We start from the raw sequence: 18,265 nt of genomic DNA on the forward strand, positions 1-18,265 counted from the left end.
TTTATTAATTGTTTTATGAGTATTTTGTATTTCTATTATTAATTTCTTCCCCTCTTGCTGTCTTCTTTTGTGATTTGATAATTTTTTTGTGGTTGTATGTTTCGATATAATCTTTTCTCATGTCTACTACAGATTGTTCCTTTGGGTTACCATGAGGCTTAGATAAAAATCTTATAGTTATAGCATCTTATTTTAAGCTAACAACTTAACTTTGACAGCATACAGAAAAACTATACTTTTACTTCTCCCTCTTCCTCACATTTTAGGTTACTGATGTTACAGTTTACATCTTTTTTATATTGTGTATCCACTAACAAATTATTATAGCTATGGCTATTTTTTGTTTGTTTGTTTGTTTGTTTGTTTGTTTTAAAAACAAACAAGCCATGTTTGTTTTTAACTTTTAAGCTAGAATTGTAAGTGATTTACATATCACCATTACAACATTAGAGAATCTGGCTTTGACTTTATACTTACTTTTACTGGTGAGCTTTACACATTCATATGTTTTTGTGCTGTTAATTAGCATTTTTTCAGATTGAAAAACACCCTTAAACATTTTTTTCTAAACGTCTAGTTGTGATGAACTCCCTCAGCGTTTGTGTGTTTCGGAAAGCCTCTATCTTCCCTTCATTTTTTAAGGACAGCTTTGCTACGTATAGTATTTTTGGTTGACAGGATTTTTTTTCAGTATTGTGAATATATCATCCTATTCTCTTCTGGCATGAAAACTTTCTGCTGAGAAATCCACTGATAGTCTTGTTGGGGTCTGAAGGCTTCCTTTTGCACTTAAAAAGAAATCAAAATTCCTCATCATTGCTCTCAAATATCTACATGATCAGGCCCTATCTACCTTTCCAACCTCACTTCTTCCCACTCCCCACCCCCTTTATTATCCTCCAGCTTTTCTAGCTTATTTTTGGTTTGAAACTTTTCAGGTGGACTCCTCCCTCGTGGCCATTGCCGATGTGGTTCCCTCTACTTGGATCACTCTGTCCCCATTCCTTTACATTGTGGGTCCATCTCTCAGCACTTTATTCAAATGATGTACCCTCAGAGTGCCCATTCTCACTACCTCCAATCCAAAGTTAACTGTTCATCTCACTACATCTCCACTGCCAGTTCTCAATCTTTATTACCTTTTCATCATGGTAAAAATCACTATATGAAATGTTCTTATTTATTTAATTGCTATCCTGTTTATGTTTTGCCTCTCACCCTCCCATTTGTTAGTGAGCTGCATCATTTAAAGGCTCTTGTCTCTCTCATTCAGTGCTCTATCCTCAGCACCCTAATAAAGTAGGCACTCAATTCATATTTGATGAATAAGCAATGACTCAGTAAGAAACATTATCTGATTCTTGAGTCCCATTCTACCCAATTTTATTTACATGTATAAAATTAAGCCCAATGATGTATTTATGGCCCAGGTTTAGGCCTTCTAAGAAACCATCCTTCACTCATCACCTCCCAAGCAAATACATTCACCAGTTTCAATAATGCTTAGCAACCTAGAGAAGACCACAGCCTACTTCTTGAACCCAGTCACTACAAACCACTCTGGGATCAAATTCACAACCTATTCCTTTCTCTCTTCCTCCTGGCCTCTTGCTTTATTCCACAGCTATGGTGTGCATTTGCTCTAAAGTTTCCTCAAGCCCTAGTGACAGAGGACTGATATCTGCATCATCATCTCCAGCTCCACTGTGAATTCCCCATGGTCTGTGTGCACTGATATTGAAGCCTTCTCCCCATCACACGTGTGACTCACTATGCCCTTTCCCACTCTATTGTTTCTTTACATGTTTCTACCTGCTACCTTCCACGGTAACTGTTTTCACATGTTTGGGACTATTTTTCTTCCTCCTCCACTATACTGACTTAAAAGCCTCTGGTTCTGCCAATCTAGCCTCTAGGCAGACACTCCTTTTGTGCATGTGAAATGTGAACCACTCATGGCCAAGAACCTAGTATTCTAGCATCTTAAGCGAATGGGCCCCAAATCCAAATCCAGTTCATCATCACGGTCTGGATAGGCAGTCATTGATCTCTTAGCTCTTTCTCTTCCATCTGAAATCTATACTCTCAGCAGAATTGAGTGATAAAAACAGCACCTGTGCACTCAACTAATTTTTTGTTGTTGTTCAGGGGTTTGTATTCTCTATAGACTCTTTCCTAAGAGCCTCTGGTTTTCTCTGTTTTGAGACTCAAATGCTGCCTATTTTCTCTGAAATAGCCAGATTTCCTGTGAACAGGTCTGGACTTTGAGCATCTGTTTATAATCAGTTCTGACATAGGCCAATAATTTCTTTGCTGCCATACTCCTATATACCTCAGAGATCTTTCCAAAAGATACACCAGCACTATTCGCGCTTTAAAATATAGTTCTCTATTGAGTTGAAATCCCAGAGTCAGGAGATCTGCATACCCCACATGAAGGAGAATGAGCAGGTGAGGGAAAAAAAGATGATAGAGAAAAATGAATCTAGTTCCTAAGCAGGAATTATGATGCCCATGGACTATCTGGGAAACTTTAAAAATCTCCAAATGGAAATGGAGGAATTCATGAGGTCACCTCATGTTGTACTTTTTTGCCTTTTATTGCATACCATAAACTTTTCAGAATAACCTGCCTGTGAATTAAAAATTTTGTTGGAATATCGCCCACATTTAAGTTATAGACACAATATTAAACAATAACTACTAGGAAATAAGAACATCAAGGTCTTTTCCAAATTGATTTATCAGCTCATTTTGTATTAGTTTGTTTATGTAATTATTAATGCAGTTAATGTTTTAGGCCACAAGGCTATAGCATAAAGTGCTTAAAGAAACAAGTGGTTCAAAACAGCCACCACCAGGAGAATAGAATCCAACAGCATCATGGGGTTCAGAATCAGAACTCAGTTCAAATGCCACTCAATCAGTTGAGTCTGTCACATTCAAACTCCCTGAACTTTCCCATACTCATACATAAAGACATAAGTGAAGACTCCTTTCTGGATTGTTCTGAGGATTTAATGACACACCCGCAGGAGAGCACTAGTGCAATACCTGACACCCGACCACTCAATGTTTGTTTACTCATCTTCCTACCAGATGACCATTCCAAACTCTGAGGTTTTAAACCCCATACAAATATTAGACATTCAGAGCTATGTCCCTTTAAAAAGTAGAAGGAAATAGCTTCGTTCCACCTTCTTAAAGGACATTGGTTAAAACAACCCTTCAATACCTACTCAGTTGTTTTTAGAAAGGAAAATCTCAAGCTTTTTCTACCAGGGGGATGTTTAATATTGGAATACAGGGAGTCTCATGGTATCTGTGTCTCAGCCCAGTGAAGCTTTCAGTTCAGAATTCAAACCAGAAAAATCTTAATCCTATCAAAAGAGTATGTACATGGAACAGAAGCAATAGAAGTGGATGAATCAAAATTCGATAAGGGTAGAAAATGCAGGTACACTGAGGGACAGTGTTCATTTGTTTAATGATGAAGTCCTGGACTTTCATATCAAATCTCGCCCCATGTCCTTAGTTTGATTTAGGTGATTTGTTTACATTAATGTAGAGTAAAATGCAAAACTATGGTTCTCATGTCCTATTATGGGCTCAGTCATTCTCAACAAAATATTTTGTTGTCTTTGTGAAGTTAAAGAAACCCTCAAACGAAGGAAGGACAAAACCATGGCCAAGGCCAGTGTACCTTGTTTCCTTTCCTGTTCCCGTGGCAGACATCACACCATGGCATTCATTCCCAAAGACCTTGAATGTGGTCTCAGAATTGCAGCCAAGATAGTGGAGTCCAGGACAGGTAAAGGCAGACTAACAGCTGTGATGACAAGTCTTGTCTAGGTGTACTATGTGCCATGTTGGCCATGAGACATGAGAAAAAACATACTCTATCAAGTGATGTCAATAGGTATTTGCCACTGACTGACTCCAAAGAACTTGCTTCTCTTTTGCTGCTCATTTGGCTTGGACTTTTGACCTCAACTCTTTGGCTATCACTGGCTTTGTTCCTGCTATTTTGAATGCCCTATGTGGCACACAGCTCTGCTTCCTCCCTGGCACACACTTAGCTCCAGACCACACTTCAGATGCTCAGTCGGTGCTCTGTTGCTCACTGAACATAGGTCTCTAGGACTTTCCCAGCAGCCAACTGCTTTTTGCTACTCCTACTGGGCAGAGCCTGCTGTGGCCTTAGCAGGCAGCCACTCTCAGCTGTCCTCACCTGGTCTGATTAACCTAGTTCTGGGAAGCTGCTCTGTGGGGTCCATTCTTGCCTGCCCTGGCCTTGTCCAGCCTTGGCACTGGAGGGGTCTTCACAGCCACATCTTTCCTCAAGGGACAGCCTGTACCTGAGTCAGCCCAAGCCAAAAAGGCAGCCTCCTCTTCCTTTTCTGGATTTGTGGTTCACTCATTATTCCTCAACCCTACCACAGCTGCCTTGGCAGCAACACACCCTAAGGTCTGCTGGGAAAATTCCACACTCTGATTTGGCACCTGCTTCTGGTAGCAGGAGGCCTGAACTGCTGGAAGAACACAGGCATGATGAATTAGATATTGAACTGATTGAAGCAACAGTGGAGTCTCTTTACATAAAAGTGGCCTGCAAAGCGGAATTAAGAAAATGACTTCTTTTCTTTCTTCTGTTAGCAATAAATCCCCTCACCCCAGGACAGCCTCAGCTTGGCAGGTTGACGCCCAGATGATTTCTGATGGCCTACGTGCCGACCGCAAGGCAAGCTTAAGCACTGCCAATTCAGCCCCCACAGAGAATCCCTTCTCTGGGGATGAGAGGTGCTGTTCCAAACCCCAGTGTGCTGGAATGCGTCCACTCTATCCCTTGCATGCGGCTCCAGTGAACAGTGGTCAGCCGAATCAGGATTGCTAAGGGATGGCCTGTCTGTGCAGGAAATGTTAGTCCTTGCTCTGAAATCTGAAACATGAAGAGAAATTTGGCCATGGGAGAGCTGTAGTTCCAAAACTGATAAAAATGGTCCAAAATCTTGCTCTGTCATATGCTTGGTTACACCAATCCTCAGGATGGCAAATGAGCTTCCATCTTAATTATAGCTAGGGAAAGGATGCATAGAAATTTCTTTGACTTCTGTTTTATTCAGTCTGTCCATTCCAGATAGCTGCTTCCAAAAGGAGGAAAGAAGAAGAAGAGACATAAATAACACTCCATGGACTGTCTCATTTGCTCTGGAAAATCTCCTAAAAGGTAGCATTGCTCCTCATGCTTCTGGGCATGTGTGGGTCACATGCTGGGAGCCAGGAAGTGACTCCAGACTCCCGCTGTGGTAATGCCCAACCAGGCAGCTAGGGAAGGATAGTAGGCAGCACAGACATAAGCTTTGGCAAACCAGTGTTGACCTCAGGGTTATGTCTGTGACTAGAAATTACATGAGGAGAGAACTCTCAGTTTCCCTCCGTGGGAGAAGGATGGTACAAGCGAGGGAAGGGTAGAATGATTATAATGCCTTCAAGATGTCCAGAAGGGGGAAAACCCCTTAGACAATGAAGAGAAGGAAGCCACTGTCAGCCTCAGTCACGCTGAAAGCATCAGGATTCCTTGATCCCGGAATCAAGGAAAGGGGGCACCTCAATTCCTGTTTGGCACATGATGGATTTCCAGTGCCAAATATCCTGACCAAGGCATTTTGTGGCAAGGAGAAAGGAGATGAATAAATGGGTCAAACCCCACTGGAGACTGTCTCCTGGGGAAAAGCCAAAGAACTGAGTTATTCTGTTTCCCTGTAGCCTGAGAATCCTCACACTACAAGGCAGGGAGCCCAAGCCTCACACAACTGCATAGGCAATAAGGTGCCAGAGAACCTGGCCAGAATGCTGTTTTGCTGTGCGGAGAAAGTGATTGCATCCTGCCAGGAAGTATGGGACTCCTGTCAGTGAGGATATCAGCAGAAGAGATACAGAACTCACCCCCAAGAGGCAGAGATGTGGGATGTCTATGAAAGTGAGGTGGAAATGCAGCTGGAGCAGTTTGAAGGCAAATATGGCTGCAAATGCAGCTGCCCTCAGCAGGCTCATGGAGAAACGAACCAAAGCCTCTGAGGGCAAATGAAGCAAGGAGATGTGCGGGGATTTGGCACCCCCCACCCCACTTCTCTGCCACCTCCCAGCCTCATGTGGTTCTCATGTGCCAGCAGAGGCTCTTGGATCCATGTGAAATCTGCTCCCACTGGTGTTGGAGGTGGGCCATGCGCCCGGATGCCCTATGAATCACCTGCAGCAGGAGGAGATCATCTCTCTCCCATCTGCTGTCCCTGTTCTCAGCCTCCAAATAGAGCTGGCAGCTGGGAATCGGCCAGAGGACCTCAGCCCTCTCCCTCTTTCCCACTCTGCCCACTGGAAGTGAGAGGGCCCAGTCAGCTAACCTTTGTGCTCTCTGACTGTCCAGAGTGGGACCATCGTAGCTGCTAAAGATGCCCAGCAAATGCAACTGTTTGTGAGTGACGTTGGAATGTGTCCTTTGGAATCGAGAAGTGTAGAGTCTGTCTGGGAACACTGGGACCAGCACTTCATGCATCGGGGAGCCTCCTCCGCCCTCCTGATTGGCTGGGAACATGGCACAGGCCAGGCCATCTAAAGGAGCCTATTTTTGGTTTTTTGTTTGTTTTCTTTTGTTTTTAGCTGCTTGGGAGGGGGGAGACTAAGAAGCAAACTCCTGTTGTGCTTTTGCTTCTATTCATATTCTTCAACCTGACCACATTTATTTAGAGAATGGTATAACCTGAAAGGTACCAGGGACCTCAAGGGGTCTTCTGGCCTGGTCTCTTGCTTCCAGGAAGCTCTGTAATATGAAACCATTCAAGACAGAAAAGACATAATTTTAGCAGCAAAGGTTTTTCCTCCCTGCCACCTCCAGCATCTGCCAGATGCCCTGAAAATTTCACAGATGAAAGTTGCTCTATTAAAAATATGTACTCAAACTAAATACAATTTATAGTGGAGGTTAGGATTGAATTCTTAAAAAAACAAACAAATCTTATTTATTGCTTAGTATATACCAGTCACCAATGAAACTGAGGTCTAGGGAGACTTATTAACTTCCCTGTAGACATAGCTAGTAAGTCAGAGGATTAGAATTTGAATCCACACCTCCTCGGTCCCAGTCCAGTGCTCTCACCATAATACCATAAGGAAAGGAAGGAAATGAGAAGTTTGAGTTTTAAAATTTTAATTATGGAATTTCTTTTAAACAATATAGTTTGAAGTAAGTGTATTTCTGACTTCACAAAAAATATCTTTGCCGGTAAAATTCATAGGAGACCTAAAATGTAACCTAAATGTAATCTATAATATAATCTAAAACTTGAGAAAACAATGTTTCACAAACAAGGTGAGCATGGTCTTGATAATGTGGTCTTATTTTGCTTAGCAAAACCCTTTCTCTTGGCCACTCCCATCTTAATGAGTATGAAACCAAATGAATGGAATCCCAAGTAAGGACACATCCTGGAGAATGAGGTTCATGGCCTCTCCTATGATGAGGTAGGCTTGCTTGCTATATGGCCGCTTGATCCAATGACAAACTTCCTTCAAAAATTAGAAAGCATTTAGAATTTCTGCTGTTGTAACTTTTGAGAGATGCAGTCAAGGGCTCTTTGCCAGTTCTTTCTCAGCATACCTCCTACCCCAGAGCTGGCAAATTAGGGGAAGGTAAGCTGGTACTCACCCATCCTCCACCCATGGCAGTCATGGCTAATTTGGCATGGCACTCTTTCCCACTGACCTTTCGTGTGACTCAGAATTCTTAACCCAGCACCTAAGACATAAGTTGTCAACAGAAGGAACCAACATGTGAATGGACATCAGTTGCCAACATGGTTTTCCTTGCTTCTTTTGACTCAGAAAGATGCTGGTAGCTCCCACTGTTCTGTTCAGTTTGCTCCTTGTTTTCATTCAACTACGGCAAGGTCACATATCTTCTTACACCCAGATCTATAGATATAATATAGTTTCATATTCTGCTACAGCTGCTCTTATCACCCTTATCAGACAATGGGGAAGAGACAAGGAAGAGTTCTGCACTTCAGACCAGCTTGCCTCAGACTTTTATGTGCGTATGAATGAATCACCTAGGGATCTGGTTAAAATGAAGATTCTGATCCATCATGTCTGAAGTGGGTCCTGAGTTTTGCATTTCTAAGGAACTCCTAGCTAAAGCTGTTGATTTGGGGCCCATACTTTGAGTAGTAAGGCTTTTAGACATGACAATAAACTTAGTCATGTATTATATTTTAGTATTAATATTATAATTTAAATAGTCTCCTTATGTAATTTTGTAGTCTCTCTTACATAAAATACTTAATTCCTTCAGAGTTCTGTCTCCTCCCCCACAGGAATAGTGTCTGGGTATTTGGGGAAGAAGTATGTATTAAGTGACCTCATGGTGGAATGGGGAGATGGTATTTATGAGCCTACTTGGAACCCTCTGGACATACCTAGACCTAGTGGCTGGTCTGGGCTGCTTTATGAGCTGGTGGCCACTAAGGTTTAACTGGTCTCTTCTCTGGACCTGATGGTGCTGACATTTTCAGAAACTGATCTGATAAACTGATCTTGCAAAGATATTATACATGACATTGATTTCCTGTGTCAGTGAATCTCCTGTGTCAGAGAATCGGTGAGCATCTAGAGAATTGTAAGCAAGATGGAAGACTAAAGTTTGGGACCAGAGGGTTCAATGGCTCTGAAATCTCCGGTGGCTACCTAGGGATAAGACCACACTGAAATGTACAATGTCTCCAAGCCTTAGTTTCTTTTGCTATAAATCATGTCCATACCAGAGGGGTTTTGCCCTGCACAACCCATACTTTTAGTGCCCTCCATAACTACAAGAAGCATAGTGAATCTGCTTTTGGTTTTACTTCAATCTAAGTAAAACCTGAAATCTGTTGAAGTAAGAGTATGGGAGATGACATCAAGTAAGCCTAAGAATCCCAAACCCCAAGTCTTGAGAATTCCAGAACAAGGGTCAAACTTAATGACAAGTGACTCTCCCTAAGTACGACTTAGTCATCTTTTCACCCATCTATCTCGCCAGAAACATTTGTTAAGCATTTAAATGTGTCACATGCAAAATAGTACACTAGGTATGAGTCAAACATTTAAGGTAACCAAACATATATAAAGCTCAGGGTCACAATTCAGAAACACAAATTTTGTTGCCTTAATTTGCAAAAGGAATGTAGCATAATTTTGTTCGCACAAAAAAACCTTTTTCAGAGTGGTCTTGACTTAAGTTTTGTTGAAAGCCCTTTTAAGTAACACTCTAAAGAGTCCCTGACATTTTCTCGGGATACTGCAAACCATGGCTTTTAGAATGCTCTACAGATTGCCACTGAGAGCTCCCATTAACTTGCAAATCCACTTGACTATCAAAAGCGAAATGAGGATAGGAGCCAAAGTCTTGTAAATAGAAAGAGGTCATTATTACACTGGTGGAACCAAGTTGCCCAAGCCTTTCCACCAGACTAATGAATTCTCCCAGTCCCTTTTCACTTTGGAAAGAAGGAGCAGACAGACTGGGTGACTTGCCCAAGGCCACAGAATGTACTACCACCAGGGTTTGTAATGAGACATATAGTTCCTGGCTTTCAGGACCTTGCCTTCACAGCCCTAACTCTATTTGGCTACAAGGGTTAGTCTGAAGACAAAAAGAAATGAATTAGAAAGTGTCATTTAGGGGCACCTGGGTGGCTTAGTCAATTAAGCATCCAACTTCGGCTCAGGTCATGATCTTGTGGTTTGTGAGTTTGAGCCCCGCGTTGGGCTCTGTGCTGACAGCCCAGAGCCTGGAGCCTGCTTCAGATGCTGTGTCTCCCTCTCGTGTTCTGCCTCTCCCCCTCTTGTGTTCTATGTCTCTCTCCCCAAAATAAATAAACATTAAAAAAAAACAAGGTATCATTTAGCTGTTATTTTTATAGTCCTATTGTAGATGACATCTGCCCCTTGTGAATTTGCTCAGTACACAAGGAAAGCCAAGGATTTTATTACTCAGACAGCGAATAAAGCCTGGTCACCAGTCCTGGAATTGGTGGGAGGCCTGCCTGTCCTTGAGTCTTTGGAAAGGGAATGCTGATAGGCCTTGCTTGCAGCCTTGCCTTGGCCTGAGCCAATCATGTCAGGAGACTTAGCCCTCTACATGGAGTAGGAAATTAACTCATGACATCAGTAGTCCCAGTGTTGAAGGTATGAGTACGTGAATGACCAAGTTTATCTCACCCCTAGTATCCCTTTCTCTTCCAAAATGATGATCCACTTTACAGAATGGAAATAAGTTGTTTTCCCTAGCCCCCTCATAACGCACTAAGATGGGAAGATAGTTCTAAGCCTCAAATTCCTTAGCTGACTCTTGCTAAATCCCAGAACTTGGAGTCAAAGGGCACTTGCATGCAGTCAAAGGGCACTTATTTTTCAGCCAGTCAGCACCTGGCTGAATCTGGGCCTACAATCAACAGTCCAACAGAAGCCATGGTACTTTTTACCTCCTTGCACATCACTCAGGGTCTGAAACTCCCTTTGTTAGCTTAGCATGAGGGATGGCTTCCCACTGGCACTTATGTGAACCACACTTAACATTCTAACCCATTAAAAGCCCACTGGACCCTATGCATCGGGCCCATGACTAAGCTAGCTGGGGTTAGCCTCTGTAGGTAGATTGCTTCTCTTTCACCTAAACCTTCACCTTAGCTTTCTCATTCTCCCCACCAGTGTAAGTTTTGGCAACTTTAGAAAGGTGCCCATACCCAGTGTGATAAGGTCAATAAGGGGCAAGGTGCAGGTCTGTGTAAGAGAAACTGTAGGAGTAGTCCGGGGGTTGGCAGAGTGAGTTCCATAGGATCTGTTCCCAGATCTACCTATCGGCTGCCTGGAGAAATGGCCGTAATTACCCCGATAAATATAACATGCACATTACCACCCTTTGCTGGAGAACCTGCCCTATATCCCATGCTTTAGAAGTCCCTGCACTTACGCTGACCCAGGTGAGTGAGAGTCAACAAGTCTGAGAAGACACGTCTACCCAGGGCCCTGGAATTCCTGTCCAAACAGTTCAAGGTTCATTTTTAAGACCTGCACGGGGGTCTCTTCCCCAGACTCATCCCTGACTAGTGGACAATGAGTGTTATGTGCAGAGGCAGGTGGTGGAGATTGGGGGTTGTGCTCAAGTGGGTTGGGGTCTCCACACACATATGCATGAGGCCCCTCCTGATGTGACTTAGAGCTTCCTTGAATACTCCAGGCCAAGGGCCCATGCAGCCCAGGGCATGAGAAATCCCCAAACCTTCCTTTCTGGAACACTTTTCTACTTCCATCTACTAGGTCAGCTCATGAATTCTCATGGGTTCAAATACCAGCTTCATGCTAATGACATCTTAATTTATATTTTTATCCACTGAGCTCTAGAGTATCTACCTGATATGCCTGCTTAAATAAATCAGATATCTCAAATTTAACATGGTTAAAACAGATTTCTTGATTTTTCCCCCACAAGATATTTCGCTCCCATCTCCAAGCTTCCTCACCTCAGTAAACGGTGTCACTATCCACCCAGTTGGTGAATCTGAACGACCTAGAAGCACAAACTAGAAGATCCTAGGAGGATCTCTCCCTCTTACCCCACATCAAATCTATTGGCAAATTCTATTGGTTCTACCTCAAATCTCTTTCTTCTCTCCCTTTCCACTGCCATCCCTTTGGGTCAGGCCACCCTCATCTCCTGCTGGACAAGCGAAGTAACTTCCTGACTGGTTTTCCTACTTCCACTCTTGACCTCCTACAGTATATTTTCCCCAGAGTGACAAAAGTGCTCTTCTGTCCATATAAATTAGATCATGCCTGTTAGCTGGGTAAAAGGGGGAAATGGCTTCTCTCAGCCTTATGGATGTGGCCCTCACCTGCCTCTCCATCCTTATCTCATGCCTCCCTCCTTCTCTTTTGCAGTCTAGTCGGGCTGGCCTTTCACTTCCTTCAAGCCCTAGGCTTTTCTACATCTTGTATGGCCAACAACACCTCATTGTGAGATCTCAGCTTAAATGTCTCCTGCCCAGAGGGCCTCTCTTGAGCAGACCCACTAAAAACTGTTCTGATCTGCCCAACCTCCACATTGATTCTCCTTCTCAGCCCTTTGTTTCTCCGTGCATAGCACTTACTGTACTTGAAATGACTATTTTAAATGATATATTTTCTAATGTATCCTACAAGAATATAAGATTTAAAAGACAGGTCGATGTCTGCTTGTTTCTTAGTTCTGTCCACTGCCTAGGGCAGTGCGAGGCACATAGTCAGCAATGGGGAAACATCTGATGTATGTATAATGAAGACTAGGGCAGGATTGGTGGGTGTGGTAGACACATAAGTAAGAATAACATTAATGTCCCTCAGGGACCCAGACCTCATCATTTTTCCACACTCCAAAGAGTCAACCGCCAATGTTTCAAGTTCCCTTTTCTCCTGATCACTGATGTTGGTTTCTAGATCCTCTGTATTTGCCCTCAGAGGGCCCCTTCTAATCTGTTTCTATAGAAAGCATTTAAGACCCTGGCTAAAGCTTAAGCTAAGAACTTCCACTGGGCCTCAGCTATTGAGAGAAATCAGGTCCTACCCTGAGAGTGACAGGTTACAGCTCCGCTCATGGGGGCAGCCCCGTCCTCAGAGAGCCCTGTGGGGTTTCTTGGGCACAGAGATTACAGAGAGCCTCTCTGTTTGGGGTGGGTTTTCTTTGCTTTGTTTTCTTGTGTGCTCAGTGGCTTGTTCCTAACTGGCGGCCAATCACCGCACTGCCAGATGATGCGAAAGATTTACCGGAATTTCATTTTCAAATAAACCACAAGCTTGGATGAGCTAATGTTGTTCCACATAAAAAAGCCACAAAACTGGACAAATTAGAGTTGTTTCAAGAAAAGAAACTTGTCCAAGCCATCAGCTCTGCCCTTCTCAAAGAGCTCTGATAGCTGCATTAAGACACGGGGGCTGGGGCCATTCTCGTGTGAGGCCACCACACCAAAGGATGGGTGGGGAGGGAGCACCCCCCATCCCTTACTGCTGACTCCACAGAATAACTTGGAAGTGCCGTGGGGAATTTCATTCTTCCGTGGAACTGAATTGTCTCTCTCAAGTTTGTCTCGGTTACACCAAGAGCCCAAGGATGACAAAGGCCTCTTCCAGTCCATTGGAAATGGCTGCAGTTTCCCTCCAAATACAGACTGCCTGTGAGCTTTCCTGGACAGCAGGTCACCTGATGGCTACTCAGCAGGGATAGGACGGCAGATGACTTATACACCACATGGAGAGGGGCTAACCCTCAGCAGTAATGGCTGAGTAGTAATAGCCTGGTAGACATGATACTTCCAAGGTCAGAACCCCAGATCCGAACCCCAGTTGTGGGATCATGGGCAGGTTGCATGCCTCTGAACCATACTGTTTTCTCGTCCTTAGGATAGAGAAAATAATATTTAGCCAACATGGCCATCTTAATTGTAAAATTGAGGTAAATGGCCTTTGACTGTACCTGACACATGTAGTAAGTGCTCCCTAAATGTGGCTGCTATGTGGGGCGATGAGGAGGAGGATGATGTCAGCTGTGTGGCTGCCTCCTCATCCTACAGCACTCAGAGCCAGTCCCAGAGGTGGTGCGTCATCTGCTTCCTATGGTCAGCTGAGCTGAACAAGATACTATGGAGTAAATCAAGCTAGGAAATCAATCAATATAACTGAGGCCAAAAGAGCCCTTCTTAAAGAATCTAAAGATCTGCTTTCTCTTTTATCCTTTCTTTTCTCAACCAAACTCCAGAATAGGCCCCTTCTGACCTTTGCGTTAAGTTAGAATTCTATGAACTCACCTCCCTTTGGAAACTTTATGTCATAAATAAATGTAGGAATACTCTAAAAGGGGTGTCTGTGATCTGGGGGTTGGAACTTCATTTTGCTATATGGGATAAAGAAACCTGGAACTTACTTGAGCAGAAATTCGGGTTTATGGGCTAGATAATATAATAACAACCCAAATAGCTACCATTTATTGTACTTTCCAAGCCAAACAACTTTATATACTTCATTCTATTGAATCTTCACTATAAACCTATATTTCCCCCATTTTACGGATGAAAATGTTAAAGGAAATCTCCACTAGTTGTAAAAAGGCCATTATCTGCTTGACCATCAGAACTGCTCCTGCTAGTCTAACTCACTAACATATTTTGGGGTAGAAATTCCTGGAGACGAACAGTACGCTAACATTAAATAATGAGAGTCATGGTAATGATACTGTTAAAATCACTATCATTATCACTAATGAAGGTTTAAAAAAACGTTCAGGATGCTTTATATGTTTTACCTCAGACCTCACAACCACCCTATGAGGTAGACACTCTCAGTGCCTCCATTTTACAGATGAAGGAACCAAGAAGAGAAGCTAATTGTATGTCAAAGTCACATGGCTGGCAGTTGGTACCAGAGCTGGGATTCAAACCCAGGCAGTTTGACCTTGACCTTTAGATGCTGCTTCTCCGAAGCAGAGCTCTCAGCCTCCTGAGCTTTGTGCACTGAGGAAAATGTTCCCTACATTGTCCTTTAAGCAAGACACCCTGAAATTCTTGCAGCATCCTTTACAACATCAGGTAGAACCACCAGCTGCATGAGAGACACCCGCATGTGCACGAAGATTTGGGTTGTGATTTGCTAAAGAGGGACAATGGGCGGCTATGACTTCTTTTTTTTTTTAAGTTTTTTTTATATTTATTTTTGAGAGAAAGAAAGACAGAATGCAAGTGGAGTAGGGGCAGAGAGAGGAACACACAGAATCCAAAGCAGACTCCAGGCTCCGAACTGTCAGCACAGAGCCCAATGCGGGGCTCAAACTCACAAACCCCAAGATCACGACCTGAGCTGAAGTCGGACACTTAACCAACTGAACCACTGAGGCACCCAGAGGTGGCTGTACTTCTTGCCTTGCATTTTGAAAAGCATCACAGGGGATGGGGAAGAAGGTTATAAGAAATTGTTTGCTGATGTGAAAAGTCTGTAAAGTTTGACTGCATTTCTTAGAAGAGGGACAAATAATTTCTGGTTCATTTTCGCACAGGGCTTAATTTCGTTTTCTGGAGATTCTGTTTGTTTGCTTAACTCAGAACATGATGAAATGTAGAATAGCTTAATTTTTTATGTCTGGCTGAAACTGAACCTTTTAACTTCTCAGTTGATATAAATAGGCACCCCCCCCCCCAACATATCAGACTCGTTTCATTTCTGAGAATTAAAATAAGGTTTGGAGAAAGCTCTATTCGTTCTGCAGCTCCTGTCTTCACCCCGACACTCCTGGATCCCGACTGGGGCCTGGAAAAGGCTGCAACTGCCCAAGATAGGAAAACCCCTGTCAGGCCAGCCACAGGCCTAAATAAACAGTGACTCTCCTCACAGACTGCCCAGCTAAGCTTCAAATGTCCCTAAAGTTCCCTTCAGCAGCTCGACACGTGAGCCCTCTGGGGGCCTGCATTTCAGAACTTTCTGTGGTGATTTCCCTTCCCAGGGCAGGCACCCCCGGGCACTGACTCAGTGCTTATCATTCTTTACTAGAACTTCCGGATGAAGCAATGCAGGGGAGAAATTCACTGTTTCTACTCCCTAAATCTGACCATGACTCATTATTCAGCAAACACCAAATGGTTCCACATCCTCCTCCCAAGAAGGAGGCACAGAGCCCGTTACATAAGCAGCGGTCGACAGCTGCTCTTGGGTAATTGAAAGTGAAGCCTTTCTGACTGGAAACCCTGCTGGGAGTGACATGACTCTTTCTTCACCCCATGATACTAATCTTTATGAGGGGAGAAACCGCTCCAGGAGAAGGCCCCCGAACCTGGGTGTGCTGCAGGGGTTTGTTTTTTGCACAGTAGGCCTGATGTTTGAAATAGCTTGTATTTTCTGCCTTGTTAAAACGCGGCCCCTCCACGGTGTTTCTGATCTTATCTCTTGATGAGCTGGAGCAGAGCTTCGTGAGGCAGACTCTCCCCGGGCAAGCTCAGCCGAGAAGGAAACATGGCGTGGGGTTTCAGTGCCCAGGGACCCACCCAAGAAGGACCACCCAAGAATGATCATCTTTGGGGGAGGGAGTCTTCGCAAAGACTGTTTTTGTGTAATAAGCTCAGCACTGTGATCAGAGACAATAGAGTTGAATTGCAAAGGAGACAGTTGTTTCTGGTTCAGGGAGAGAAGTGATTTTAAATTGCTCTTCGAAAGAAACAGAGGGGTTAGACGAGATCATCTCTGGGCTCAGTAATCCTGTCTTCTTTCCTAGCCTGCAATGCCAGGGAATTACTTTTGAGTAGTGGCAAAACAAATTCTGAAAATCCATTTCTGGAATTTGCTTCACACAGAGAAGGCCTGCTTATAAATGCCACAGGAAGTACAAACTGATGAGAAGGAGGATATCTTTTTTTAATGCCACCCCTAGGAGGTTGGGGTGTGTGTATACCCGGCTCCTTACACAAGACCACAACCCTCCTTAGCTGGGCCTCACTGTCTGCTTGGGCTGAGTTGGGAAGGGCTCCTAGGGAAGGACTTGTGGGAGAGGGAGCATATCAGCATGAGCTTGGCAATGTTGCAGTCCTCAAGGGGAATGATCCAGGAAACATCCCCAACATCACAGAGAAGTTAGATCCTGAGAAGGCTGGCCTAAAGCGCTCAGGAAGACCAGAAACTTTGGGGCATTTTGGTAAGAAATGGAGATGGAATGATGTTGAGTTATCCAAATGTGGTATGTCACCATGAAAAGGGAATTGTCTTGAGGTTCTCAGCCTTCCCAAACGTCAGAGAAGTGGTATTATAAGCTGAATTGTGTCCCCCTCCATTTGTGTGTGGAAGTCCTAACCCTTAGGATCACAGAATGTGACTGTACTTGGTGATAGGACCTTTAAAGAGAAAATTAAGTTAAAATGAGGTCAGAAGTTGGGCCCTAATCCAATATGACTGGTCTTCTTATAAGAAGAGATGATTCGGACACACACACCTGCAGAAGGAAGACCATGTGAGACACAGGGAGAAGACAAGCATCTGTAGGCCAAGGAGAAAGGCCTCAGAAGAAACCAACTGTGTTGACACCTTGATCTTGGACTTCCAGCCTTCAGAGCTGTGAGACACTAAATTTCTGTTAAGTTCCCCGGCCTATGGTAGTTTGTTGTGGTAACCCTAGCAGACTGCCACATGGTGACCCTGCAGTTCCCCTAGACTTGGAGACCTTGGCTTTTCTTTGTAGCTCAAAGACTGACCTCTTATGTACTGTTCTCAGAAGACAAGCTAGGGCATGCAGAGAGAGAGGGCTTCCTTTCGCTATTACAATCCCTGAGCATGAATGGAACTGTGAAGACCAAGTTTCAAGGCTCTTTGAGCAAAACGCAAAGGCCCATAGGCCTGGTGAGGAGAAGCATAAAAGTCTTCCAAAGGCCCCAATAAGGAAATACAATTATGTGGGCTTTTTAGGCCAGGACATTTTGACCAGCACCATCTGAATAGAGTGCACTCAACCTACAAAGCATTTTCCCTGAGCCCCAGTTTACAACCACATTCACCTGGAGCCTGGCCAGGACTTCAGAAGCCCCTACTCAGTCAAGAAACTGCCAAAGGAGTGCTTTATCCATGTGCCTCGAGCCTATCAAGGGAGACTAATTTTAGACGTTGGCTGAGAGGGTCTCAGTCGACCCTTGAGGAACGAATCCTGCCTGATGCACAATACTAGATAGTCGGCTATTAGCTTTGGTAGAGCTCAGTTTTGTGTTCTGTTTCCTGTGAGGCACGTATCGGACACCAGCATGAGCAGGATAACAGCCTGAAAGATTAATGACTGGATCCCTCTCCCCACCCCCACTGTATCAATTGCTTCAGTTTTATCTTTTCTAACCTTCCAGAAATCCGATATTTTAACTAAATATTCTAGCTTTGCCTTCTCCCTCCCCCTCTCTCTCTTCCTTTCCTTTCCTTTCCTTTCCCTTCCTTCCCTTCCTTTCCCTTTCTTTCTTTCTTTCTTTCTTTCTTTCTTTCTTTCTTTCTTTCTTTTTCTTTCTTTCTTTTATCTATTTTAGTTAAATGTTCTTTGGTTCCTGGCAAAGCTAACCTCAACTGTTAACGTTCCGGTGTGGGCTGGCAAGTTGGAGTTCAAGCTGCCCTTCAAAGTTGCATCAGTGCCTTGTCCCTTCTACAACACCCACACGAAGAAGAGGACAATAGGGCGCTGTGAGCCAGTGTC

This window comes from Panthera pardus, unplaced genomic scaffold (genome assembly GCF_024362965.1).
Source record: "Panthera pardus isolate Hobbes unplaced genomic scaffold, ASM2436296v1 HiC_scaffold_6, whole genome shotgun sequence".
Classification (NCBI taxonomy): Eukaryota; Metazoa; Chordata; class Mammalia; order Carnivora; family Felidae; genus Panthera; species Panthera pardus.